This window comes from Salvia splendens, chromosome 16 (genome assembly GCF_004379255.2).
Source record: "Salvia splendens isolate huo1 chromosome 16, SspV2, whole genome shotgun sequence".
In the NCBI taxonomy this organism is placed as follows: Eukaryota; Viridiplantae; Streptophyta; class Magnoliopsida; order Lamiales; family Lamiaceae; genus Salvia; species Salvia splendens.
The window spans coordinates 25,360,906-25,388,633 of NC_056047.1; the positions used below are offsets into that span (position 1 = coordinate 25,360,906).

The 27,728-nt window shown below is 39.2% G+C and overlaps 1 long non-coding RNA gene across 1 annotated transcript; it reads left to right on the forward strand.

Moving 5' to 3' along the window:
- The first annotated feature begins 13,864 nt into the window (after window positions 1-13,864).
- Window positions 13,865-15,105, forward strand: LOC121770567. The gene is made up of 2 exons (XR_006043766.1): window positions 13,865-14,818; window positions 14,921-15,105. It is a non-coding gene; the product is annotated as an uncharacterized LOC121770567 (long non-coding RNA).
- Window positions 15,106-27,728: the final 12,623 nt, after the last annotated feature.

Sequence of the window (27,728 nt, forward strand, 5' to 3'; positions counted from 1 at the left end):
CACCAAAGAGGCTTAATTATCTTCCGACACATCATTTAAAGCTGCAACAATGCAACCAAAGTTTTCTAAAGGACAATCATTCCCTGTCAGAAAAAGATTGAGATAACATCTTTTGTCAGGTTGCTGCCATCTTTTGTATACTTAGATATACAACCAAATTCTTCATTCACCCCACATCACCATCATACAATCCATTTCTCTGCACACACAACCCACAAAAGATAAAGGAGTACGAAGGAGATTTGCACAACTTTTTCACTACAATCCAACAACATCTTTCCACATAAAAAAGGTGAATCTCAAACCATCCTTTTCCTTCACTTTTACGTACAAGTATGCATATATATATATATATATATATATATATATATATATATATATATATATATATATATTTTAGGTAGAATCTCCCCCCCCAAATTACAAGCATATTGTATCTTCACTACTTATTCATCCACATAGCAAACATACACTCTTAGTTCACCAAAATGAGTAGATAGAAACCAAGTAGGATCCTACTGCCCTAACAACTAGAAAGAAGAACAAACACTTATCTTTATGAACTTGTCGGATTCCGGCAGCAAGCTCGACACTCCGTTGCCAACAAACTCCAACTAGCTAGGTTCCGAATAATAAAACCTTGTTTCGAGCTCCTCTTGTGGATGTTATCAAACGAGACTCTCCTCGTGCACGATTCAAAGCAATAGCAATCCTAGCGCCGCTAGATAATGATCGCTACTACCCAATATACGTGGATCGTTGGTTGACGAAAAACCCGCACCTTAGGTAAGTCAAAGTAGTAGATACTCAATATCGTATGCTCAATGATAACGTACATTGATTAAGGAATTAATTATCAAGACATCGTCTTTCAGTAGATAGCATAAAGACTCGTCTTGCTGTTAGATCCATTCAGTGCTATACCACCCCAACGTCATCTTATTTCAATAAGGTTTAGAAATAATCGGACTGACATTACAACCTTTCGCGATAGGTAGTCTAGGCCTATCTAGGTTGTGAAATTCTTATTTTTCATTGTTTAGACCTTAAATTGGACGACGCCCACAACCGGTCTACTAAAACAAAGACTTAGACTTTGTTACGTTTGCTTATACATTTAAATATGCAATAAACAACCATTAAATATAAAACATAACAACATTATGACAAAAAATAATTTGTTGCATTTATTGGAAAATAACAATTAGAGTTTTACAGTATCCAATCACTCGATAGGTGATTTCTAGTATACAAAACCCTAACAGAATCTGCCTCTCCCCCCTAAATTACAAGCATACTGTATCTTCACTACTTATTCATCCACATAGCAAGCATACACTCTTAGTTCACCAAAATCAGTAGATAGAAACCAAGTAGGATCCTACTGCCCTAACAACTAGAAAGAAGGACAAACACTTATCTTTATGAACTTGCCGGATTCCGGCAGCAAGCTCGACAATCCATCGCCAACAAGCGACGACCTTTACTCCGAAAGCCACTGCTTCCATATCTTTAAAAATCTAGAAAGTTTGAATGTAATTAGCAAAGTTATCAATAATAATAATAATAATAATAATATCTAAAAAAATATTGAAAAGAGAGGGGTAGAGGAACGAACTTTCCGACCACCCTACCTGTCGAGAAACGACGTCGGCAGCTGGAGAAAATCCTTGGCAACGTCGGCTGAGGCGGACCCGCAACGACGGCGGATCCGCAGCGGCGGTAGCGGTGCGGTGAACTTAGCGAGAGAAAGAGAGGCTGACCGAGAGAGGGAGGCTGACCGGGAGAGAGAGATGGAGCGTGCAGACGGCGGACTTCCGGGATGAGGGAGACGAAGCCGCAGCCTGTGCATGCACGGCGGCGGCGGCGGATCGGGAGAAAGACGGAGGGGGATGGCGGCGCAACGGTAAAGAGAGAAGAGAAGAGAGAGAGGGAGAGAGGGATAGGAGAGAGAGAGACGAGAGGAAGGAGTAAGCGCCGCCGGAGCGGCGGCGCTGGTAAGGCGGCGGTAGGCGGCGGTGCCGAGTATTAGGGGGAAGGGTTCTCATTTAGGGTTGGGAGTGAAGAAGGTAAAGATATGTGTATTATATATGTGGGATTTAAATGTTTTGGGCTAGTCTTTTTTTTACTTGGGCCAAGGGAGTAAGGAATTAAAATGAGCCAAATCCTTTAAATCATGAAGACTGTTTTAAATAAGGGGTAGCCCAATTCCGAATTTATTTGTGTTTGGGGCTGAAAATGAAAGAGAGTCTTTATCTATAAGTATTTCCCTATTTGACTTTATTTTGTGCGTCTTGTTCTACCTTGGCTTTCGTTTTCCCTAAATTCTATCCCCGCTTCTTATAATCCCTCCTTAGTCACGATTTCCGCAGGTTATGCTATCCTTAGCTAACGTCGGTCGTGACACCACTTGAATACGCGCATCGGATGTCTGTCCACGTACCAGATCGGGTTCCCCTTGGGACCCTTAAGAGCCGTGCATAGTCTCCCAAATCGTCAACCCTTAAGAGCCGTGCATAGTTTCCCGATCGGGTTCCCCTTGGGACCCTTGGGCTGCTGATTAGTATGGCTACTCCAACCTCCGATTTTTCCAGGGTCATCCGGCGTGTTTGGGTGGCCACCTGGTTCAAATCTGGAGCAGAGCTTCTTCGTGCGTCCTCCCCCAAGCGGAGGAAACTGGATATCTGAGTTGATTTGTAGCCCGTCCGAGACTGACCAAGGGGCTTGATGTTGAACCGCAGGGGGAAGGTAATGATCTTTCTGGCCGGGCGACTCCGTTCTTACTCCGTGGGACGGGTTCTAAGGGGTTTGTTTCGGTGGTTGGAGGGGCTGAGCCATGATGTCGTCAAGGATGTCAGCCACCAGGCTAAGGAGATTGAGTCTTGTCTTCACATTCTCCTCGTTGACCGCGTTTGGTACTTTGGCTAGAGGGAGAAGTTCCAAACGACTTTTAGAAATTGGCTTTGTATTTTTGCCTAAAATGGGATTCTTGTTTAGTGGACCAGCTGCTTTTCTGCTACGAATGTACTACCCTCCCCAAATGGGACAACTGCCAACTCCTCCATGTAAACGGTCGCATTTTGGACCAGCTGTAGGGAAGTATCCTTCTCCGGTGAGGAAGTCGCCTGACCTCCAAACTCAATGATGGGATGGCTACTTTTGCCACCTACGAACTCACCCCCGTCCTGGTCCTTTTCCGAGTGGTTTAGGATGAGTCGCACTGCCCCTTCTCCCCTCTGAGGTGGCTGTGAATCCTCTTCCCCGCCGGCCACCGTGGAATCCATTTGGGCCTTTAAGTTTCGCTTGTGGTTCTGTTCTCCTTTATCGGCTTCCTCACCGAAAGAAATGCGTTTACGGATTTGTTTATCATCGGGAATAGGTGAGGCGATGAATCTTTTCTTGTCGGTGTGCCTTTTCGCCGTCGGAGTCGGGCAGATGACCTCCGAGGCTTGTTGCGCTTCAGGGTACGGCTTTCCTCGCGTGCTTTGAACACCACCGAAGCTGCCTTATCTTCTTCTCCATCGGGTGCATGGACTCCATCAGACCCCGTAGGGTCCGCCATGGCAGATGGACTTAACACCAGCCCCAAGAGAGGGTGAGAGGGGGATGAGTTTGCCGTCTAGGTGGGGAGGCCGCCGGAGAGTCGTCGGGATTAAGCGGAGGCTTGAAACTTAGAGAGAGAATATCACTTCTTCACCAATTCTTAATGAGACACTTCTTTTCCCGTTTCTCAGTTATTGTAGATTTGGGAACCCTTTCAAAGAAAGATGGTTGGAATGATGAAGGATATGGTTTTCCAATTGATTTATCAATTGATAAAATTGGTCTTACTTTTACCTATAGTGATAGCATCAAAGTGTTTTCTGCAATGAAATTTGTGAAGTCAGAACTGCGAAATACGATGGGAGATGACTAGTTGAACTACAGTTCCAATGAAACGATTTTGAGTCGTTTTCAGAAAATAGATATTCGAAGAAGCCAACTATCTCGCATAGCAACGGAGAGAGTATATATTTTTTATTCAGAAATATTTGTAATCTTCTTCAGTTCGATCCCACCATTTTTTAAATCCGCCATTGTCAATTATAATTGTTGAAATGTTTTAAAAATCGGATCGATAAGCGAACCGACAAAGATATTGTTTCATGGTTCAACCGTTCCAACCGATTTAATAACTGGTCGAACTGTTATACTATTGCAATTACATATATTTAAATATACAATATGCAAAATATATTAAATTTACATATAATTAATAATATATCCAAAAACATTAACCTTATATACAATTAATTGTAAATGAAAATATTAACATTTAATAATTGATAAAATTTCATAATTTTTTGTCAATAAATAAAATTAATATATAAATGATTTGTTATTGTAGATATAAAAAATATAATTCTATATATATAAATAGATTAAGTTCATTTTAACTTAAAGAAAGCGATAGGAAGAAATAATATTATAATATAAAATAAAATATGAATTATTTGTTATTTTAAGTAAAACTATAAAAAGTGTATATAAATTAAACATATACAATAAAAATATTAATATCCGATAACAATAAATTATAATTGATCATATTAAAAGTATTAAACTCTATTTATAATTATAAACTCCTATATGGTAAAATATTAGTGATTGTAAAAGTATAATTAACATATAGGAAATATATATTAGAATTAAAAATTTCTTAAAATAATATTAAATTAAAATGAATTATTAATTTTGATGGAAAAATAATTTCATATTTAATGTGTAACAATAATTAATATTTAATGTGGTGGAGTGGTAAAGGAGTTAGTATTTTGAGATGATGTCATGTGTTCAAGCCCTAGCAGCAACAAATTTTAAAAAAAAATGTTTTGAGAAGTGAAAAAATCGGTTTTCGGTTCACGGTTTGACCGGTTCATGGTGGTTCAACATGTTAATGGTTCTTAGGGTGTATCGGACCGGACTGCCTACCGGTTCACGGTTGAACCTGCCGGTCCGGTCCGAATTTTAAAACATTGGTTGAAACTATTTATACATATATAAAGTGCCAGTTTCTTTGTCCTTTAAAAAAAATTTCTTTGGCTTTTTTAATGCAATTTTGTTATTGTTTTTACACAAAAACTAAAAGTAATTCATGGTTCCAAGTTTGTATTTTATTTTATTTTTCGATTTTTTATCTATTGGTTTCATTGATTTGTGCATTTAAACATATTCTATTGCAAATAGAGAGATATTAGAGAAAATAATATATACATTTTTTTAATAGGAATTGAGATGCATAATTGACCAGATTCCAATGAAATAATTACTTGAACAAACATAAAAAAATATATTAGTTTTCATACATTTATAACATGAACAATAGGATAAAATGATATAACTGCATTTGTATATGTAAAATATGAACTGTAAAATATGAACTTGATACGCTCGGATTTGCACGATTTTAAGGTCATCTTTGGTCCGTTTTCAATGTCAAAGTTGCATTACATGTCAATTATTTACATATTTTATCTATTTTGGTTTTTTGACATGTTTTGTGAGAAACGTGCATATTTGAGCCTAAAAAGGGAGCCAAAACGCATGCTGGAAATCTGGAGATGTTCTGCATGTCCAGCGGTCCGCTGCAACACTACCGGCGACCGCTGGCGCCCAACGACCGCTAAGCCAGTAGCGGCCCACTCCGGGAATGTTGTGCATGAAGTCAAGACATGCCCAGCGACCGCTGGAAGATGCGTGGAGACTGCTACTAAGAGACCAGAGAGTTACGAGATGATGACTAGCGACCGCTGAAACAAGTGCAGCGGCCCGCCAGCTGAGAGACAGGAGCCTCGGACCAACCCACAGCGACCGCTGGCCAAGGTGCAGCGGCCCGCTGGGAAATAGCGGCGAGCAGAATTCGCCCTACTTTCTCTCCAAGATTTACAGTATTTTGCAACCCTTTTCCTTATATGATGGGGGATGATTTTCCCTTATAAATAGCCCCCAAAGCTTCATCAAAAAGAGATATTCTCTTTGCTAAATATTTCCAAAGCTTAAAAGTTAGAGTGTTTCATTGTGCCAGGAGTGGAAGAAGGAATCAAGATAATCAAGGCTACAAGGATTCAACCTTTGGATTTTATTGCTTTAATTCTTATGTTTTCATTGTATTCCCTTCAATCTATGTAGAGCTGGTTATTCGGTTTGTCGGTTCTCGGTTAACCAAGAACCGAACCAAAAATATCGGTTTTCGGTTAACCGAACCGAAAACCGGTTAAGCCCAAAGGCCACGAGCCACATATATTTATACTCATATTTATATGGGCCACGAGCCACATATATTTAAGCCCAAAAGCCATGATTAATTTCACTAAGGAAGAGGCTTATTTTTATAACAATGTTTTGTATTCTTGTTATGATGTAAAAGTCGATGTGGGATAATCTTAAGATACATAAGTGATTTATGCCATTTTCATAAATTATGTTTTTAATGAAGGTGAACTCGAAGGTGAGACATAATTTAAATTTCAATTTAAATAATACAAATAGATTAATACGATTGTTTATATAGTTTATAAATTAATTTTTATTTTATTTTGTGAGATGTTGGCAAATAGTTTCAGCCTTGCTTGTTAATTGCTTTTTCATTTTTAAATTTCCTTTTCTATTTTCTTGGAATAATATTTCCATAAAATCCTAGATTCTATAAATATTAGTACAGTAGATTAGATTAAATAAATCTTAATAGAGTTCTTTGTCAACTACATATTTAGCCGAGATTAATATATATTACAACTATTAAATATTTTTAGTAAGGAGGGCCACAAAGAAGTATACCACCTGACGTATTCCAACCAACATTAGGCAACATATATTTCCACTTCCTCAACCGGATTGCTGCACAGATTATATATTCTTCACATCTGAGATCCTAGTACTTGGTCAATTTTTAAAATGAAAGAATCACAATAAGATTAAAACAAAACAAATCATAAGTTGATGGCACTGAAGCTTCATGATCTGTAACTCCTAGATTCATGTACCTCTTGTTAGCAACAAAGGATGCTCATCAAGAAAGAGTTTTGAAGAAATAAGTTTTGCACCAAGATCAAGATAGCTAGTGATGTACCCATGAGGAAACCACACAACTAAACTTGCTTGTTCATTCACCTATCTGTGATGGGCATGTTCCAAACAAAATTCAGAAATTTGATCTTCTATACTAACTAAACTGGAAAACGAGACCCTATACACATAAGATTACTTCAGTGTAGCATCCTGGCAATTCTATATATACTAATATATTACATCCTAGCTAAAAACAAGTCAAACTAGCCCAAGCCTATAACACATTATCAAATCCATAGAGATATATTGGAATTGCAGAGTTAGATAGGTTATTAATCTGAAGCTATATTTACGTACTCATATACAGACCATTGTAGGTACATTATACTACTCATCTCATGGGCCATGGACTTTGGAGTAGTAAGGAAAGACCATGATACAACAGAGATAACTAGTTCAAATTGTATTCCCATCTCATCACCAATTGCAAAATCTCCAATTACAACTATTTAATATTAATATTTAATATTAAATGTAAGCATAAACTTACCGTTGTCCCACATCGTTAATAACAACAAAGAAAGGAGAGAATAGGCCATTATAAAAAGAAGAAAAATGGAACAAGGTTTTGAATTAATAATAATCCGTTGATGAATGTGATTGGCTGTATTTGAGTTTAAATCTCATGAACAGCAAAGTAATTTCGGTTCCATTGGTTAATGGCTAACCTTTCGGTTCTAACCTAAATAACCGACTCTTTGTCGGTGCCGGTTTCGGTTTTTGTTTTGGAACCGAGACATGATCGGTTAACCGACTTGTCGGTTCGGTTATTAACCGAACCGACCGAATACCCAGCTCTAAATCTATGTTTTTAGCTTATTCTATCATGAGTAACTAAACTCATAGGATTCTAGGGATGTGTTAGTAATTTTTATTGGTTTATACAAATCCTATTTCTATTAAACATCCGTTTGTTCTTACTTTGTTTCGTCTTTAAGTTAATGGATGATGCTTCACGCTTGAGTGACACATTCAGTGATGATTTAATATAACTTGCTACATAATCGTGAGAGGAGGTTGGCAAGTTAGATCCACTTAATAGACACTACAATTAGCTTCCTTTAAAAAGGACTGTTAATTGAGAGTGAGTACTTTTTAAGGATCTTAGGAGCTTTTAGGAGTTACATATTTAGGATTGACAACGCTAATATTTGTAATCAACGTTTGTATCACACGAACATAAACTAGTTGACTCGTTCTATCAAACTAAGAACTGTGTTAGGGTGTTGTAGTTGGAATTTGTATAACCATAATTGTGAAAGCACATCTCTGGAATTCCCTTATCTCTATATTTTTGTATCCGTGATTTATTTGCAATTAGTTGTTTCTTTGCATTCAAAAGTTCGTTGTTTTAAAAAATTCTCAAAACTTTCGGTTTTCCAAATAGTAATTGAGTTTTATTAGAAGATAGACAGTTTGTGTTTATTTTCCCCGTGATCGATAGCCGGTACTAACCTTTAGCTATACTATTCCTACTCTGCATACTTGCAGGTATTTATTGTGCTAATAAAAAGTGCATCAAGTTTTTGGCGGCGTTGCCAGGGAAGGCAATTCACTTTGGGATTGATATCTTCAAACGAACAATTTTACTACTTTGGATTTTAATTGCTTTCTGTTTTTTTTTTAATTTCTGATTAATTTTTTTTTAGTTTTGTTTCTTTCAGGTTGTGTATGCGAACGAGTTCTGGGAAGAATATCTTAGAGCCGCTCGATCCCGAACTTGAAAGAACCCGCAAGAAAATAAGAAGTGAGCAAGGATCAATGGGAGACAGAACAGAGTTAGAGAGGCATCAAGCCATAGTCAAGTTGTTGATGGATGAGACAGTGGCGGAAAGGGCTACCCGCGAGGCGCAAGAAAAGAAGGATAAGGAGATAGTGCCCGTGATGCACATGTTCAATCACGAGAATATGATTACTTTTCCCGAAGGCCCTCGCAATGATGCTAACAATTTTGAGCTGTGAATGCCCCTTATTCAAAGGGTTGAGCAGTTTCCTTTTGCAGGCAGGGCCACAAAAGATGCCAACCGCCACCTCTCAAAGTTCGTGGAGATTACCAACACGCTCAAATTGAATGGTGTCAACGACGATGCCATTAGGGTAAGACTCTTTCCCTCTTCTTTAATTGATTCAGCTAAAGAGTGGTTGGAGTGTCTTCCCACAGAGCAAGTCTCCACGTGGAAAGATATAGTGGATGCCTTCCACGACAAATACTACCCGCCTGGCACAATATTGAAGCTCAAGAGCGAGATCTTCCTATTCATGTAAGGCCACGACGAGCCCCTCTATGAGGCGGTATCTCTTTTAAAAAGGATTACCCCACAAATGCCCCAACCACAGTTTCACCGTGGACCATCAGGTAAGGATCTTTTATAATGGCTTTAATGAAAAAATTTGTGCTATGTTGGATTCAAGGGCCAATGGGGGATTGTTAAGGAAGAGTGGACCGGATGCCATGGCGGTGATATAGGAGTTCGCCACCAACAGCAGAGGGTGGTCGAATGATAGGCACTACTCAAGGAGAGTAGCGGCCATAGAGGAGACCGAAGAGAGTTCTTTTGCTAAGGAATTGGCCGAGCTTAGAGTTCGGGTTGACCAAATGGACACATCTAGAAGAGAGGATCCGGCCCCACCAACCTCCATCATTGCGGTCACCAAACCCGATAGGGGTTACAACAACAATTATCGGTCTAACTAGGGGACGGTAATTTCAATAATTATAATGTGAACCATCCTCATCCTAACCTTTCTTATTCTAACAATAATTTCTTAAAACCTCCAGCAGGATTTAATGTTAGCGAAGGTGGAGTAGTTGTGCCTATCAAGAAGGAGGAGAAGTATGACAAAGGAATTATGAAGATTTTGTAAGTGCTAATACAAGATAGGAAGATCAATGACACCAAGATGAATTATGAAGATTTTGTAAGTGATAATACAAGATAGGAAGATCAATGACACCAAGATTGGGGTCGTTGAAGCAAGGTTGAACAATCTCGAGCAAGGAATAAACACTATTGCCACTGCCGTCTTGAACATCCAAACTCAAATGGACCAAGTTCACAAGAAGATTGAGGAAGACAAGGCAAAGGCAGCAGCACAAGTGGTGGACATAAACAAAAAGTGGGTTGCTTAGTAGAAGAAGGATGAAGGAAGCACCTCCGGAACAAAATCTGGGGATTGCCCGACACCCGGCGGACCGCCGCACACTTCGCAACGGGCCGCTACTGGGGTACAGTCTGGAATCTTCCCGGCGCCTAGCAGACCGCCGCACACACCGCAGCAGCCCACCACTGAAGAGGCAGAGGCGCCCGCCAAGAAGGAGCTCGTGCGACACAACAAGATTGTACTCCCTTTCCATCCGAAGAAGAGCAGTTCAAGCACTTTTTAAATACGTTTTGTAAGGTCCATACTAACATCCCTGTAGCACCCCGGAAAAATTTTGACTTTTTTTTATTTGATGGCTTATTTTTATTTTATTAATGTGGATGTTGATTTGGAAATGCATTTTTGGAAATTGATTTCTATGAGGTTGTGTTAACGATGTGAAATTAATGGTTGAGAGTTATGTGGAATAATATGATATGTTTTCCAATGGGCGGGATTTAATTAAATAGGATCATGCATATTTGTGCCAGTTACCTTATTCAAATTCTTTTCGGCATTTCTATTTATTGGAAGTAATATCTTCTTTCTTGGATTTATTTAATTATTTTGGGATATTTATCCAAATTAAATCCAAAACCAAAATATTCTTATTTATTTTTCCAAGATTTTCGAAATCTCCTATTTTTGGGAGAGGAGAAATTAAGTATTCTATAATTGATTTCTTACTTATTTCTTTCCCTGAATGAATTGGAATATTCTAGCCAATCTTGCCTTACTTTATTCTATTAAAGATTTGGAAATTTTTCTGGTGGGAGGAACGTTAAACCACACGCCTACTTCTCATTATTTTTGGAGGATTTTACAAATTTCTCTACTCCGTATTATTTTATTCTACTCCGTGAAATACCAAATTAAATCATAAGCTAATTAAATAGCTATGATTTTCAAAAATCCTCCCCTTATTTCTCCCCATAACTCACGCCTCCCTCCCCCTCCCAAATCTCTCAAATCTTTATTTGATTTATTCTCCCAGATCTTCAATTAATTGTGGGATATATTATTTCCTAACTCTATAAATAAAACCAAAAACCTAACCCTAAACCCATCTCACACGCCTCCCTCTCAAATCACACGCCCCTCCCCTTGCTCCATCTTCTCCCACACTTGTTTTTCTACTCTACTCAAGATCCTTTCGATTCGCCAAGAGTTTGTTGAAGAATCAAGAGTTATATTCGTTTCTACCGATTGTTTCGTTCAAGAAAGGTACAATCAAACCTCTATTCTTCATTCCTCTCCATCCAAACATTCTTTCGACTCCCTCATGCATCTAGTGAGTGTAGGAATTTCAAATCTAAGGATTTAATCGGTGGGGAATTTGTGTTTGCATTTATGTATGCGTTTTGAATGCAATTTTGTGAAGTTTGATTTGAATCTTTGGTGAATGATGTGAGTTTATGGGCAAACATGTTTAAGAGAGTCTTATCAAACATGATTGTGTGTTATAAGCATGAGATTTGGTGTTTGGATGATTAAGAAGGAAACCCTAATTTAGAAATTGTGTGTCTGTTATCTGTGATGTTCGACCAGTAGCTTCTGATGAGTAATTGACCTATCAAACAAACGAATTTTGATATGAAATTTTTACTGAGTAAACTTCAAGGTGTTTTCCGTGTCTCGAGTGAATTTCAGCCCTTTTTATCGAAAAATGAATTTTTAATAATTTGTTGAAATTGACTGCGCAAATCTGCCAGAAACCTGTGTTCTCGCCAAGAATGTTTCGTTTTCTTTTTGACTGACCAAATGACCTCCGATTGATGTGATTCTTGAACTATATGAAATTTGAAGTGTCTTCTAAGTCGTTAAAATTTTCAGCCTTTTTAGGCATTGGATGAATTTATGGTAAAGTTTTCAAATAAACTGCGCAGTGCTGTTAGAAATTTTATGTTCCGACCAGAGAGTTTAATTATTGATTTGACTGACTAAACGACGTAATTTCAGTGTGAATATTTGTCAGGATGAACTTGAATGTGTATTCTGTGTTGTGACCAAAATTTAGCTTCATATGAGGTCGGGTGAATTTTTAGTGATTTTTATAAAACGGTCGCGCAGTTCTGCCAGTTTTCTGCTTTGATAAAAGGATATTTATTTTCAAGTTTAAAAGTATTATATGATGCATGTATGTCCAAGGAACGTGTTTAAATGTTGAAATCACTTGTGATAACTTGGAATGTGTTACGTGTGTCTTTACACCTTTGTGACGTATGTTGGGTTGGGGAATTTGAGAAAAACGATGAGAGAGAAAACGATAGGACATGCATAGTAAAATGTTGTTGTGGAAGGCTGACTTGTGTTGTCGTTGACAAGGGTGTTGTGTAATCGTGAACTCGAGGATCGAGAGTTGCTATAAGTTGGGTTGTGAATTTGCTAAGCGATCGAGGTGGGCTTTCTTTTCAAACCTTTTTACTTTTCCGAAAAATATTATGTCACGCCCGCATTTTCTAAGGATAGAAAACACGGTTGATCGTGACTAGGGGAGGATTAAAGAAGCGGGGAAGAAAGGGGAAAACAACACAACTCGACCATAGCTCGAAACATACGGGAATAGCTTGAATAAAATCAGAGTTTCTCAACAATCAACAACTCAAAACAAATATTATCTCAACAATATTTGGCGAAAGAAACAATATTCAGCGGAAGCATTTCGAGAGTAGAATAATGCTATGTATGAAGACACAACATATTCTAGACATTTGATAGACATTCTTAACTTTTATGCTCAACACCCACCGCGCTCGTCACAGCTCAACCTGCACATTTTTAAAAAGAAATGCAGGGCTGAGTACTTGATGCACTCAGTGGACTCATGCCGAAAACATTTTCAATAAAAATATTTATCATGCCATTAACGAGTGACATCGGGGTTTTAACTTTGAAGGAGCCCGAGTCACTAAAACATTTCACTAACATCATCATCGCCATCAACCTCAACATCATCAACATTACCATACCATATTTGAACATACATGTAGACCGGCCAACTCAAAGAGATAGCGCGCGATCTACGGGGTGTACACTAGCCTGAGTAGGGACTCACTCCCTAGTCAGACACGAATTCGATTAATCATACATGGCAAAAGCCACTTCAGATAGGTCCCATAGCAACACAAAAATATGGCATGACAAACATATTTCGCAAAAACAAATATACTTAGGACATAGTCCTTATTTAAAAAGAAAGCCCACCTCAAGTTCTTAATCCGCAATTATTTCCTTTCCCTTGATAACACGTCTCGCTTGCAAGGAATCACCTTTAGCATTTAAATAACACATAAATCAACACAATGAATCAAGTAAATAAATAAGATGTATGCACCCTAATTAAAATCATTTATCTCGTTTCTCGGTTTTTGATTATTCGGCGGCCGCCTAAAAGTTCCTCCGTTGGCTCCTCGTATTTTCCATCACAATGTAGAATAAAGTCCCCAAAATTATATAAGCGCATGATTAAATTATCGCAATTATTTCCCTTTGAAATTATACGGACTTAGGATAAAATTATTTATCCTTCGAAATATTTCGGGATTAATTAAATAATTCATCATGATTAATTATCGGACCAAAGATTTAATTAATCTAGTCCACAATAATTATTTACTTTCCAGGCCCAAAACTAATTATTTCACCCACCTTATATCTCCAAATAAAACTTGAGCCCAACACAATTAAAAGATGGAGCCCAAAAATTTCAAAGTCAAAACCCATATACTCCCTTCCACCATCGGCCTCCCTCATCCCTCCTTCACTTTCTCACCAAAGGGAAAAAAAATTCCCAAATCAAGATCCCAAACTGTGTTGCTTCACTCCCGTCTCCTTCAATTCACTCTTCACTGTCTGCCAATCATCGCCGGCGTACGACTACCCATGTCGTCACTCCTTCGCACCAGCCACCGCCGTTGGAGAACCGCCGCCATCGACTTACTGCCTCACGAACTCCGTCGGTGTCGCTGGAGAGAAACGCCCCTCCGTCGTCCGCTGCTGTACCATCGAAGGTCGCACAGAGCCGTCACCAGCCTCTGTACCCGACGCCACTACAGCCGTCGTCAGCCGCTGCCCGTCGCTGCTGCTGTGCAGTCTCCTCGCCGAAGGTCGCCGTCCCAGGGTCAGGCCGTAGAAGGAGACGCAGCGCAGTTCGCAGTGCTGCACACCGCCGTCGCCGTCATCCGTCGTCACCACTTGACTGTTGTACTACCCCGAACGTGTTCGGGCAGCCATCGTTCATCACCGAACCAACCACGAAACGTCCCGAAACCAAGCCTAACAGCCCCGTACAACCCCGAAAGATAAGTTTCCTTTACCAAGTTCTTTCGCATTTCGATTTAACCGTGGGAGTGTTCAATTGTGTTAAATGCTTGAGTTATGCGATTAGTTCGGATGATGGTATGCTTATGCATAAACTGATGATTGAAACTCGAAATTGGGAGGGAGTATACCTTCAATTGACAGATTGTGAAAAAAAACAACTCGATGAATCCCTCGACTTCTATTTCAAATGTCAGTTTCTCCTCAACTGTGAATTCAAGAATTGGTATCATGGAATTAAAATATGGAGGTTTGTATTCATGGAATTGTGAAGAAATTACCTTTGTTGGATAGACAACCACAGATCAAAAACTGGAGTCTTGAACTCACGGTTTCTCTCTATTTTTTTCAGATTGTTGGTAGAATGAGGAAACTGATTTGTGAAGGGAATATTATAGAGAGAAGGTAGTAGATAGATATGGGAGAGATTCATGGAGTGAGGGGAGGGCGGTTTCAACGTGGAGAAAGGAATAGAATTCGATTTTCTCTCTCTCTTTTTTTGAACGTGATTCTTATAAATTTGGATTTGTTTTGATATTTTATTTGCAGATCACGGAGGAGGAAAATCTCTGCAGTATCTTTATTTAAAATTTGAACTAAGGAATATTTGGTGACCAAGTCAACTAGGAAAAATTTAATTAGATTAATTTGATTCACGGTCCTTTCAAGAACACAATAAAAAGGGTAGAAAAAGTCGGGGTTTTACAATCTACCCATCTTAACAAAAATTTTGCCCCGAAATTTGCTTACATCCTTCGAATAAAATATTTCTCCATTAACTCATAATCCAATTTCCAAGCAGCTTTCTCGTATCGCAAAAAAAATAACTATAGCTGAAAATTGAACACTTCGGGTTTTTGGTTATATCGATGCCTCTAGTTGGTGTATCACTTTTACGCATGTCTGATTATAGAAACTTATTCCTCCGTGTGCATTCGAAAAGCTCAACCTCACTCTTTCCTCCAAGTCCAATATCAAGAACTCGAAAATTAATCAAGCAGTCTTACTTGGATATGAACTGATTTCAAAAAATTGTAGCAACACTGCTGAAAGTGTCTTAATCAGAAAGGCTACAGAATTCATCATGAAAACAAGAACAACATTTCTAGCTCGACTCTTCTTAATCTCATCACCAACTTGAGAAAATTGGTTTGTAAACAAAGCAAGGACTAAACCCATTGAACTTAACACATCCATTCTGAGAATTAAATGGTTTAAACGGTATCAAATAAAATCCATAGAGCTTGGGAATTTACTTCTGATGAGAGCTAGAAAGAATATGAGATAGGTCATGACAACATGATGAAACTGAATTAAGTCTCAAATTCCATAGTAGGCTGCCAAATAAGATATTTCAATTGTCAAATCAAATTTGCAAAATTTCAGCATCAATGAATGATGGCTCAAATATGTCATGACATGAGATGATCAGTCGTGGGAGGGTTTAGAAGCATAGACAAATGTCCTGAAGTAGCATTGATCATGGTTTGACGACATCATGCTATTGAATAATGAAATCACATCAATGGATTCACAGGTTTGCAACCGACGTGAAGTGAACTTTTTAGGAAAATCAGCTAGATCAAACACGTTAAGGAAAAAAAGAAGAACACGATAGCCTTAACTTGGGGTTGCAAGAAAGAAAAATCATTGCATGAACAATATATGTAGTGAAACTGAGCTAAAAAGAATTTCACTTCTGCAAGAAAGAGCTTGCCACATGCATAGTTACGAAATAAAAAGGTGTACAAAAGTTCCAAGAGGAATATTTCATCCTTTAAAGAAACATGTATGGGAGATGTGATCATACTGAAGGTCATAACTGCAAACAACTTTAGGAATGAAGTTCAATGACGGAAGCTCATACGGTCAAAATGTTGTCCTTACGAAAGATGAATCAAAGAAGACTACTAATCAAGAGGTCCAAAGTTACAAAGGCAAGCACCAATTTTCAAGAACTGAAAGTGAGTCATGACTCAATATAGGGAAAAAATGGGCACTACTTGCAAAGCATGAGTCAACCGAGGTGTTTAAATAGACAAGGGCTCACGGTTATTCAATACGTATCGAAAAGAACTTAGAATCCAAGTAAGTACTGTTGATTTAAAATCATTCATTCTAGCTACAAAGGTCACACTCGTTCGCTCGTCTCTCTGAGGCCGAACATGGTAACATCGTTCTAAGAAACCGTGGATTCCAAGTTGATATTCATCACGTCATTACAACAAAATAATTGTAGTCAGTCAAAAGCCATATCTTCATAATATTCTTGCATATTATAACAATCATTCTCTTAAAACATTTTAATCATTCGTGTGCTTCTCTGCCTCCAATAAAGGTCGTCTCCATCGTGTTGCTACTTTTAGGAAATCACGCAAGATAGACTATACTAATTTAAATTGTGATTACGATCTCTCGTCGTTGCATGGATACATCATCTAACAAATCTTCTTGTCTCGACCCCTTGCATATTTGAAACTTCATTTTGTCCTCACTATCATTCTCTTCTTGAGATCTTAATCATATTCTTGTTATTCTTATCATTTAGGGAAAACGATAGGAAATACTAATCATCCAATTAGAGATAAAATGGTTCACACATAGTTTCTCTAACGTTTCGCGTAGTTCCAAGAAATAGAAAAAGTTTCATGGTCCACCGGTCTCCATCCTCTATCTTGATCCTCTCGTCTCATATCTCGTTAATTTAGAAATTTCACCCCACTTTCCATTCTCGTTCGTTTTCATCGCTCAGGAAAGCAATGGGTGAGTTTTCAAATTAGAACTACGGTCCGCGTGGTCAACTAGGCCTACATCTTAGGCACTCTAAGTTCACAATACATTTTATCATCTCATATCTCAACATCCATCATATTTCACACATTCATACTTCAAGATAATCAAGTATAACCTCATAACACATTTGCATTTCAAACAAAACACTCATGCACTTCACATATATGTTTGAAACAAACATTTTTAAATGACTCACTATTTTTTCTCAACAATTTCAACATTCTCAAAACAACTCATCAAATTTCACCTTTCATGTAAAACACTCCATCATTCCTCTTCACAACTCGCTCTTTACACAAACATCATAAATTACTTCTCAATTTGAAACCAATCCCTCACGGAAAGATTTTACTTCGTTGTTCGTATAAACATTTTTCTCCTCTTTCATTCTCAAAATTTTTCTCATCTTCATTTCTTTAAAACTTTCGCATAAAGATTCTCATAAAATTAAATTACCTCTTTCACGGTTGAGCGTGGCGAAGCTGGATGTTGAGCCTTCAAAATTTAACCTTTTTTTTTAAGTCTAGCGAAACAAGTCTAGACTAAGACTGAAAAAGACTCTCAGGTCCAGAGCGGAAAGAAAAATTGCTCTGATACCACTCTGTCACGCCCGCATTTTCGAAGGATAGAAAACACGGTTGATCGTGACTAGGGGAGGATTAAAGAAGCGGGGAAGAAAGGGGAAAACTACACAACTCGACCATAGCTCGAAACATACGGGAATAGCTTGAATAAAATCAGAGTTTCTCAACAATCAACAACTCAAAACAAATATTATCTCAACTATATTTGGCGAAATAAACAATATTCAGCGGAAGCATTTCGAGAGTAGAATAATGCTATGTATGAAGATACAACATATTCTAGACATTTGATAGACATTCTTCACTTTTATGCTCAACACCCACCGCGCTCGTCACAGCTCAACCTGCACATTTTTAAAAAGAAATGCAGGGCTGAGTACTTGATGCACTCAGTGGACTCATGCCGAAAACATTTTCAATAAAAATATTTATCATGCCATTAACGAGTGACATCAGGGTTTTAACTTTGAAGGAGCCCGAGTCACTAAAACATTTCACTAACATCATCATCGCCATCAACCTCAACATCATCAACATTACCATACCATATCTGAACATACGTGACAAGGAATGTGGCCACATTCCAAGCCACTAGACCGGCCAACTCAAAGAGATAGCGCGCGATCTACGGGGTGTACACTAGCCTGAGTAGGGACTCACTCCCTAGTCAGACCCGAATTCGATTAACCACACATGGCAAAAGCCACTTCAGATAGGTCCCATAGCAACACAAAAATATGGCATGACAAACATATTTCGCAAAAACAAATATACTTAGGACATAGTCCTTATTTAAAAAGAAAGCCCACCTCAAGTTCATAATCCGCAATTATTTCCTTTCCCTTGATATCACGTCTCGCTTGCAAGGAATCACCTTTAGCATTTAAATAACACATAAATCAACACAATGAATCAAGTAAATAAATAAGATGTATGCACCTTAATTAAAATCATTTATCCCGTTTCTCGGTTTTTGATTATTCGGCGGCCGCCTAAAAGTTCCTCCGTTGGCTCCTCGTATTTTCCATCACAATGTAGAATTAAAGTCCCCAAAATTATATAAGCGCATGATTAAATTATCGCAATTATTTCCCTTTGAAATTATACGGACTTAGGATAAAATTATTTATCCTTCGAAATATCCCGGGATTAATTAAATAATTCATCACGATTAATTATCGGCCCAAAGATTTAATTAATCTGGCCCACAATAATTATTTACTTTCCAGGCCCAAAACTAATTATTTCACCCACCTTATATCTCCAAATAAAACTTGAGCCCAACACAATTAAAAGATGGAGCCCAAAAATTTCAAAGTCAAAACCCATATACTCCCTTCCACCATCGGCCTCCCTCATCCCTCCTTCACTTTCTCACCAAAAGGAAAAAAAATTCCCAAATCAAGATCCCAAACTGTGTTGCTTCACTCCCGTCTCCTTCAATTCACTCTTCACTGTCCGCCAATCATCGCCGGCGTACGACTACCCCTGTCGTCACTCCTTATCACCAGCCACCGCCGTTGGAGAACCGCCGCCATCGTCTTACTGCCTCACGAACTCCGTCGGCGTCGCTGGAGAGAAACGCCCCTCCGTCGTCCGCTGCTGTACTATCGAAGGTCGCACAGAACCATCACCAGCCGCTGTACCCGACGCCGCTACAGCCGTCGTCAGCCGCTGCCCGTCGCTGCTGCTGTGCAATCTCCTCGCCGAAGGTCGCCGTCCCAGGGTTAGGCCGCAGCAGGATACGCAGCGCAGTTCGCAGTGCTGCACACCGCCGTCGCCGTCATCCGCCGTCACCGCTTGACTGCTGTACTACCCCGAACGTGTTCGGGCAGCCATCGTTCATCACCGAACCAACCACGAAACATCCTGAAACCAAGCCTAACAGCCCCGTACAACCCCGAAAGATAAGTTTCCTTTACCAAGTTCTTTCGCATTTCGATTTAACCGTGGGAGTGTTCAATTGTGTTAAATGCTTGAGTTATGCGATTAGTTCGGATGATGGTATGCTTATGCATAAACTGATGATTGAAACTCGAAATTGGTAGGGAGTATACCTTCAATTGACAGATTGTGAAAAAAAACAACTCGATGAATCCCTCGGCTTCTATTTCAAATGTCAGTTTCTCCTCAACTGTGAATTCAAGAATTGGTATCATGGAATTAAAATATGGAGGTTTGTATTCATGGAATTGTGAAAAATTACCTTTGTTGGATAGACAACCACAGATCAAAAACTGGAGTCTTGAACTCACGGTTTCTCTCTATTTTTTTCAGATTGTTGGTAGAATGAGGAAACTGATTTGTGAAGGGAATATTATAGAGAGAAGGTAGTTGATAGATATGGGAGAGATTCATGGAGTGAGGGGAGGGCGGTTTAAACATGGAGAAAGGAATGGAATTCAATTTTCTCTCTCTCTTTTTTTGAACGTGATTCTTAAAAATTTGGATTTGTTTTGATATTTTATTCGCAGATCACGGAGGAGGAAAATCTCTACAGTATCTTTATTTAAAATTTGAACTAAGGAATATTTGGTGACCAAGTCAACTAGGAAAAATTTAATTAGATTAATTTGATTCACGGTCCTGTCAAGAACACAATAAAAAGGGTAGAAAAAGTCGGGGTTTTACATATTATGTGGCGATATAAGGGTGGTTTAACTGTTATGTCATGCCATGTTGTTTTTATTATGAGATTGTGTGCCTGATGCCTAGTTCGTTTGAGCTTGCTCCGTTAGGCTATAGGGCTGTGTTGGGATTGTGCTTAATGCCTAGTTTGTGAGTTCGCTCCATTAGGCTATAGGGCTATGATAAACGAATTCGGGTCTGAGTAGGGCCGCAAACCCTATCAGGCTGTGTACACAGAGGGGATCGTGAGCCGTCCTTGCTAGTCGGCCGGTCTCGTGGGCGAATAGTGTGGCCACACTTTCGTCGCACTATGGTAAGAGAATGTGAATGATTGGTTGTTGAGAAAGTGGGGAGATTGTTTTGCCTGGCCAGGCTATGAAATTGTTTTTGTGATACTCGATGATATTTCTTTTCTAAAATGTTAAAACTCGAGATCACTGGTATGGATGACATAACTTGTTGTACTCAATGGGCTCATGCCGAAAATGTTTTCGGCATGAGCCCATTGAGTACAACAAGTACTCAGCCCTGCATATTATTTTTTTCTTACGTGCAGGTTGAGCGGGATGTTGCGGTGGATGTTGAGCTGGCTAAAGACCCTAGGATACGTTGTGTCGTCATACATAGGCGTGATCCTTGACTCTCCCTGAACCTTATTTATCCGCTGCTATGTTTTAAATTATGTCTTAAGACCTTAATCTTTTCGTGTGGTGTTTGAACATGTATGGTGGTGTTAGGTTTTAAATGAGTGTTTACGTTGTCTTTCTGAAAATGATGTTTTCCGAGATTTAAGTTAAATGTTCGTTTTACCTTAGTTTTTTTTATATAGTTGTATCTCTTAAGTCAAATTTTTCCGGTGCCCTTTTTAAAAGTATGTTTCTTTACGTCTTTTCAAAAAAAAAAATGACCTTAAACTTCTTTAAACTAAGTTGTCTTCTTTCTTTATGTCTTAAGTTGTTCTTTTAAACTGTTGTCCATGCATGTCGGTCACGATCGCCGCGTTTGTGATACCCCTGGTATGGTTGGTCGTGACAATCCCTCTCGTTGAATCGTTGCAGGAGATACTGATAGAGCTCGTTACAAGCATGGCTTTGTAGGGTTTATGAGGGGGTTGGCAGCGGAAGCGTGCAAGGATTATCCGATCACATGAATTTGATCAATTTAGCAGATTATTCAGACAAATTCTATTCGCGCAATTATCACATGTATCATGCTCATAACTTGAATTAAAACATGCTTTAGCATATAAAATCCCTAAAACATGCTTACTACGGAATTAGACATTTTACCTCGTTGATTCAATCAAGAATCGATGATGGCTTGCTCCGTCTCCACGTGAAGATCTTCAATACAAGACCTCAGATCTTCTGACTGGTGTCCCGGACTATACGCTGATATTTGTGTGGGCAAATCTCACCAACGTACTAGGACTCGAATAATGGAAAACAGAAACTGCTCACGGAGGAAGCACAAATTTCGAACTCTCTCTCTTTAGAGGGGGACAAAATTTTTATGTAAAGAAAAAGTGTTTTATGTCTCGTTTATTCTCCTATTTATATTAAGTCACAAATTGGGCCCAGTCAGGGATCTAAGGAAGAATTGGATCAGGCCTCACGCAATTAGCTTTTTACTAATTAAATTGAACCCACAATTTAATATAAGCTTATATTGAAATATTACAAGAAGCCACTACAGAAGTAATATTGCATTGCCTTTCCAAATCCGAAATTACAAGTATTCCGGGTTTCCTTTATTTGCATTCAATTCATTTCCCGCGCTTAAGATAGAAAAATCCATTAATTAATTAATGTCTGTTATGGACTTAATTAATCAACATATTTAATCTCCAAGAGTGGACTTAGCAAGAAACTCTTATTTATTATTCATAGAGTAATCAAACTCCAACTAGCTAGGTTTCGAATAATAAAACCTTGTTTCGAGCTCCTCTTGTGGATGTTATCAAACGAGACTCTCCTCGCGCACTATTCAACGTAATAGCAATTCTAGCACCGTTAGATAATGATCACCACTACCCAATATACCTAGATCGTTGGGTTATGAAAAACCCGCACCTTTGGTAAGTCAAAGTAGTAGATACTTAATATCGTATGCTCAATGCTAACGTACATTGATTATGAAATTATTATCAAGACCTCGTCTTTCAGTAGATAGCATAAAGACTCGTCTTCCTGTTTGATTCATTCAATGCTATACCACACCAACGTCATCTTATTTCAATAAGGCTTAGAAATAATCGGACTGACATTGCAACCTTTCACGATAGGTAGTCTAGGCATATCTGGGTTGTGAAATTCTTCTTTTTCTTTGTTCAGAACTGACCGTGTTGAGGTCTTGAATGAGTCGAACTCCTACTTATACTGAAAGCGAGTTGAGGTCTTGAATGAGTCGAACTCCCATCCCTTCAACGTGGCATTCGAACGGTTTCACCGCCAAAGCCTTTGTAAAAGGATCTGCCAGGTTGTTCTCTAACGCAATCTTGACCACTTGTATGTCTCCTCTCTACACTATATCTCTAATGATATGATACTTCCGCTCTATGTGTTTGCTCGCTTTGTGAGCTCTTGGTTCTTTCGAGTTTACCACATCACCAGAATTGTCACAATAAATGGTAATGCTCTTGGGCAGATTCGAAACCATACCTAAATCCATAAGGAAGTTCTTGAACCATAATGCCTCTTTTGCAGCCTCTGAAGTGGCCACATACTCGGATTCTATGGTCGAGTCCGTGACGCATTTCTGCTTCACACTCTTCCAAATTACGGCTCCACCTCCTAAGGTGAACACATATCCTGAAGTAGATTTTCTCGAGTCCTGATCAGCTTGAAAGTTTGAGTCAGTATATCCCAAAGGACAAAGCTCGACTGCATTGTAAACTAGAGCATAGTCCTTAGTCCGTTTAAGGTACTTGAGTATGTTCTTTACGGCAGTCCAATGTCCTTGGCCCGGATTCGACTGATATCTTGCCACCATGCCAACAGCAAAGTAAATATCAGGTCTAGTACAAAGCATAGCATACATGAGACTTCCAACTGCCGAAGCATATGGAATCCTTCTCATTTCTTGTATCTCAGACAGCGTTTTAGGGCACATCTCTTGAGATAAATGGATGCCGTGTCTAAAAGGTAAGAAACATTTCTTGGCATCCTGCATGCTGAAACGACTAAGTACTGTGTTGATGTAAGGTTCTTGAGATAAGCACAACATCTTCTTTTCTCGATTCCGAAGAACCTTGATCCCGAGGATGTGTCCCGCGTCTCCCATATCCTTCATCTCGAACTGGTTCGACAACCATGTTCGTACTGATGACAACATGTTTTTATTGTTTCCAATTAGAAGAATGTCATCTACATATAAAACTAAGAACACCACATTCCCCTTATCAACTTTCTTATATACGCAGCTTTCACTTGGGCACTTTTCGAATCCAAACTTGTGAACAGTTTGATCGAAACATTGGTTCCACAATCTAGATGCTTGCTTGAGGCCATAAATGGCCTTCTTAAGCTTCCAAACCATGTGTTATTTGCCCTTTATGGCATATCCTTCGGGTTGTTCCATGTTGATGGTCTCCTCAAGACCGCCGTTTAGAAACGCAGTCTTAACGTCCATCTGCCATACATCCCAATCCATATAAGCTGCAATAGACAATAGTATCCGGATCGATTTGAGCATGGCCACTGGGGAGAAGGTCTCGTCATAATCGATGCCTTCCTTTTGGGTATACCCCTTGGCCACTGTCTCGCCTTAAAGACTTTAACTCATCCATCGGGTCCACGTTTACGCTTATATATCCACTTGCTCCCAATGGCAGTACAGCCTTCGGGTAGGAAGGACAAATCGTAGACGTCTTTGTCTATCATAGATTGTAGTTCCGCATCCATTGCTTTCACCCATTCGCAATGATCGACATCTGCATGCGCCTTCGCAAAGTTCCAGGGATCTAATACATTGTTGTCCGAGGAGTGATCCATAGATTCTCCCAAACTAATGTATCTGTCAGGCTCATGCGAGACCCTCCCACTGCGGCGCGACACTATAATATTTTGAGTAGAAGTTGAAGTTTCGGGAATTGTTTGTACACTTGGTACTTGTTCTTGGTTAATGGAACTTGTGACAGAAGTTAGCTCATCAAGAGCCACTTCACTGCTGGGTTTATGGTTCATTACATAGTCTTCCTCTAAGAATGTCGCGTGAGTACTCACAATGACTTTCTTGTCTCAGAGACTAAAGAATTCATAGCATTTCGTCCCTTTGGGGTATCCTAAAAACAAACTTACCTCCGTCCTTGATTCTAGCTTAGTTGGATCCTTTTCCAATACAAGAGCCGGGTAACCCCAAATCTTGAGATGTGCTAGATTGGGCTTGTGCCTAGTCCACAACTCATAAGGAGTAGTAGGTACGGATTTTAATGGTAAATTGTCTAAAATATGGCTTGCAGAAAGTAAGGCATGTCCCCAAAATGAAATAGGCAGACGTGCATAACTCATCATCGATCGAACCATATTTAACAAGGTCCTGTTCCATCTTTCAGCCACGCCGTTATGCTGTGGCGTGCCCGGTGCAGTCAGTTGCGATTCAATACCCGACTCTGATAAGTAGTCCAAAAATTCATCACTGAGGTATTCGCCTCCACGATAAGATCGTAGGCTTTTGATATTCTTTCCATGATACTTCTCCACAAGAGTCTTAAAGTCTTTAAACTTGTCAAAAGACTTTAACTTGTGACGCATCAAATAGACATATCCAATTTTCAAGAAGTCATCAATAAATGTGATGAAGTATCGAAAACCACCTCTTGCCTCCGTAGACATTGGTCCACATACATCGGAATGAACGAGCTCAAGTACTTCCTTGGCCCTATTGCCCTTAGCCTTAAAAGGCCTCTTGGTCATATTGCCTTCTAAGCATGACTCACACTTATGAAAAGATTCCTCCTCTAGACCTTTAATACGATCTTGTTGAACAAGAGAATGGATCCTCCTTTCATTTGCAAGACCAAGTCTAAGGTTCCATAAGTACATTTCGTTCAATGAACTTGAAGGTTCCTTTCGTTTCTTTGAAATTTTCGATGTTGTATTGAGTTCTGATTTGCGATTATTAAATTGTGTAGAAGTGATTGTGTACAAATTGTTTTCCATGATACCACGACAGATATAAGAACCATCTTTCTTAATAACGCAGTTGTCATTAAAAGAAATCGAATATCCATCATAAACCACTGAGGTATTCGCCTCCACGATAAGATCGTAGGCTTTTGATATTCTTTCCATGATACTTCTCCACAAGAGTCTTAAAGTCTTTAAACTTGTCAAAAGACTCTAACTTGTGACGCATCAAATAGACATATCCAATTTTCAAGAAGTCATCAATAAATGTGATGAAGTATCGAAAACCACCTCTTGTCTCTGTAGACATTGGTCCACATACATCGGAATGAACGAGCTCAAGTACTTCCTTGGCCCTATTGCCCTTAGCCTTAAAAGGCCTCTTGGTCATATTGCCTTCTAAGCATGACTCACACTTATGAAAAGATTCCTCCTCTAGACCTTTAATACGATCTTGTTGAACAAGAGAATGGATCCTCCTTTCATTTGCATGACCAAGTCTAAGGTGCCATAAGTACATTTCGTTCAATGAACTTGAAGGTTCCTTTCGTTTCTTTGAAATTTTCGATGTTGTATTGAGTTCTGATTTGCGATTATTAAATTGTGTAGAAGTGATTGTGTACAGATTGTTTTCCATGATACCACGACAGATATAAGAACCATCTTTCTTAATAACCCAGTTGTCATTAAAAGAAATCGAATATCCATCATAAACCAATTTAGAAACTGAAATTAAATTTCTTCTAAAAGAAGGTATCAACAAAACATTCTTCAAAATTAAAAATCTATCACTACTAAAACGCAAATAAATGTCTCCCACTGCAACGGCCGCCACTTTGGTAGCGTCGCACAGCTGGACTTCGATCTCACGATCATGTAGCCGTCTTGTCACCTGCATTAAGTCAGGATCAAAACAAATATGATCAGTGGCTCCTGTGTCAATAACCCAAGTGCAAGTAGATGTCAAAGTCAAACATGACTCAACTACTGAAGCTTGGTGCATACCTGTAGCCTTGCCCCTTTTAGGACAGTCTGGCTTCCAATGCCCCTTTTCTCCGCACTTGAAACACTTCCTCGAGGGCTTCTTGTTTGCCATTTTCTTCTTCTTTGCCTTAGCCACTTTGCCCGATTCTGAGTTCGGTGCCTTCCTTTTTCCTTTGCTAGGCTTGAAGCCAGAGGAACGAGGTGCCGAAGTCATCATGGAAGCCTTAGCCTGGACCATAAGGTCCTCTGCTGACTGAAGTTCAGTCAATAGTTCTGCCAAGGTGTAATTCCTTTTGTTCATCTCAAAGTTGAGCTTGAACTGCCGGAAGCTAGGGGAAAGACTTTAAAGGAGGATTGTTACCTGGGACTCGGGATCGATCGTCCCTCCCAACACCTCAATCTGGTTGAGGTGGCCCATCATCTCGAGGACATGGTCCCTCACAGACGAGCCTTTCTTCATTGTCTTCGACATGATACTCCGAAAGGCTTGAGACTTAGCCGTTCGATTCTGAGTACCAAAAAGATTCTTGAGATTCTGCATAATCTCGGCGGCAGTTTCCATGGCAGAATGCTTACATCTCATTCGCCTTATGCCACCGTCTATGTGCATCTCTGAGTCTTACAGCAGCGTTAGCCGCTGGCACTGGAGGTCGCGGGGTTGTGAGCACAAAGTTGTACTCTTTAGCTGTAAAAACGATATCCAAATTTTGTTTCCATTCTATGTAATTTTGGCCCTTGAGTTTGTTATCTTTGAGAATTGCAGAAAGAGGATTGAACGACATATTGACGATTTGGTTTGCACTGCAAAAACAGAATATTTACCATTTGTCATAAACTTATGTAAGAAGTTTGATTAAATTAACCATAAAACTTTTCAAAATCTTACAACTGTAAAATTAAAATTTTGTACCCTCCAGAGGAAGTCAATACGCATTAAAATCTTACAATTTTACTGGTCACAACACCGACGAATAGTCCAGAGACCACAGAGTGGCATGGCCGCCTTATGTTGCCTAAGCAAGACCATCTCTTTAGCATTACAGAG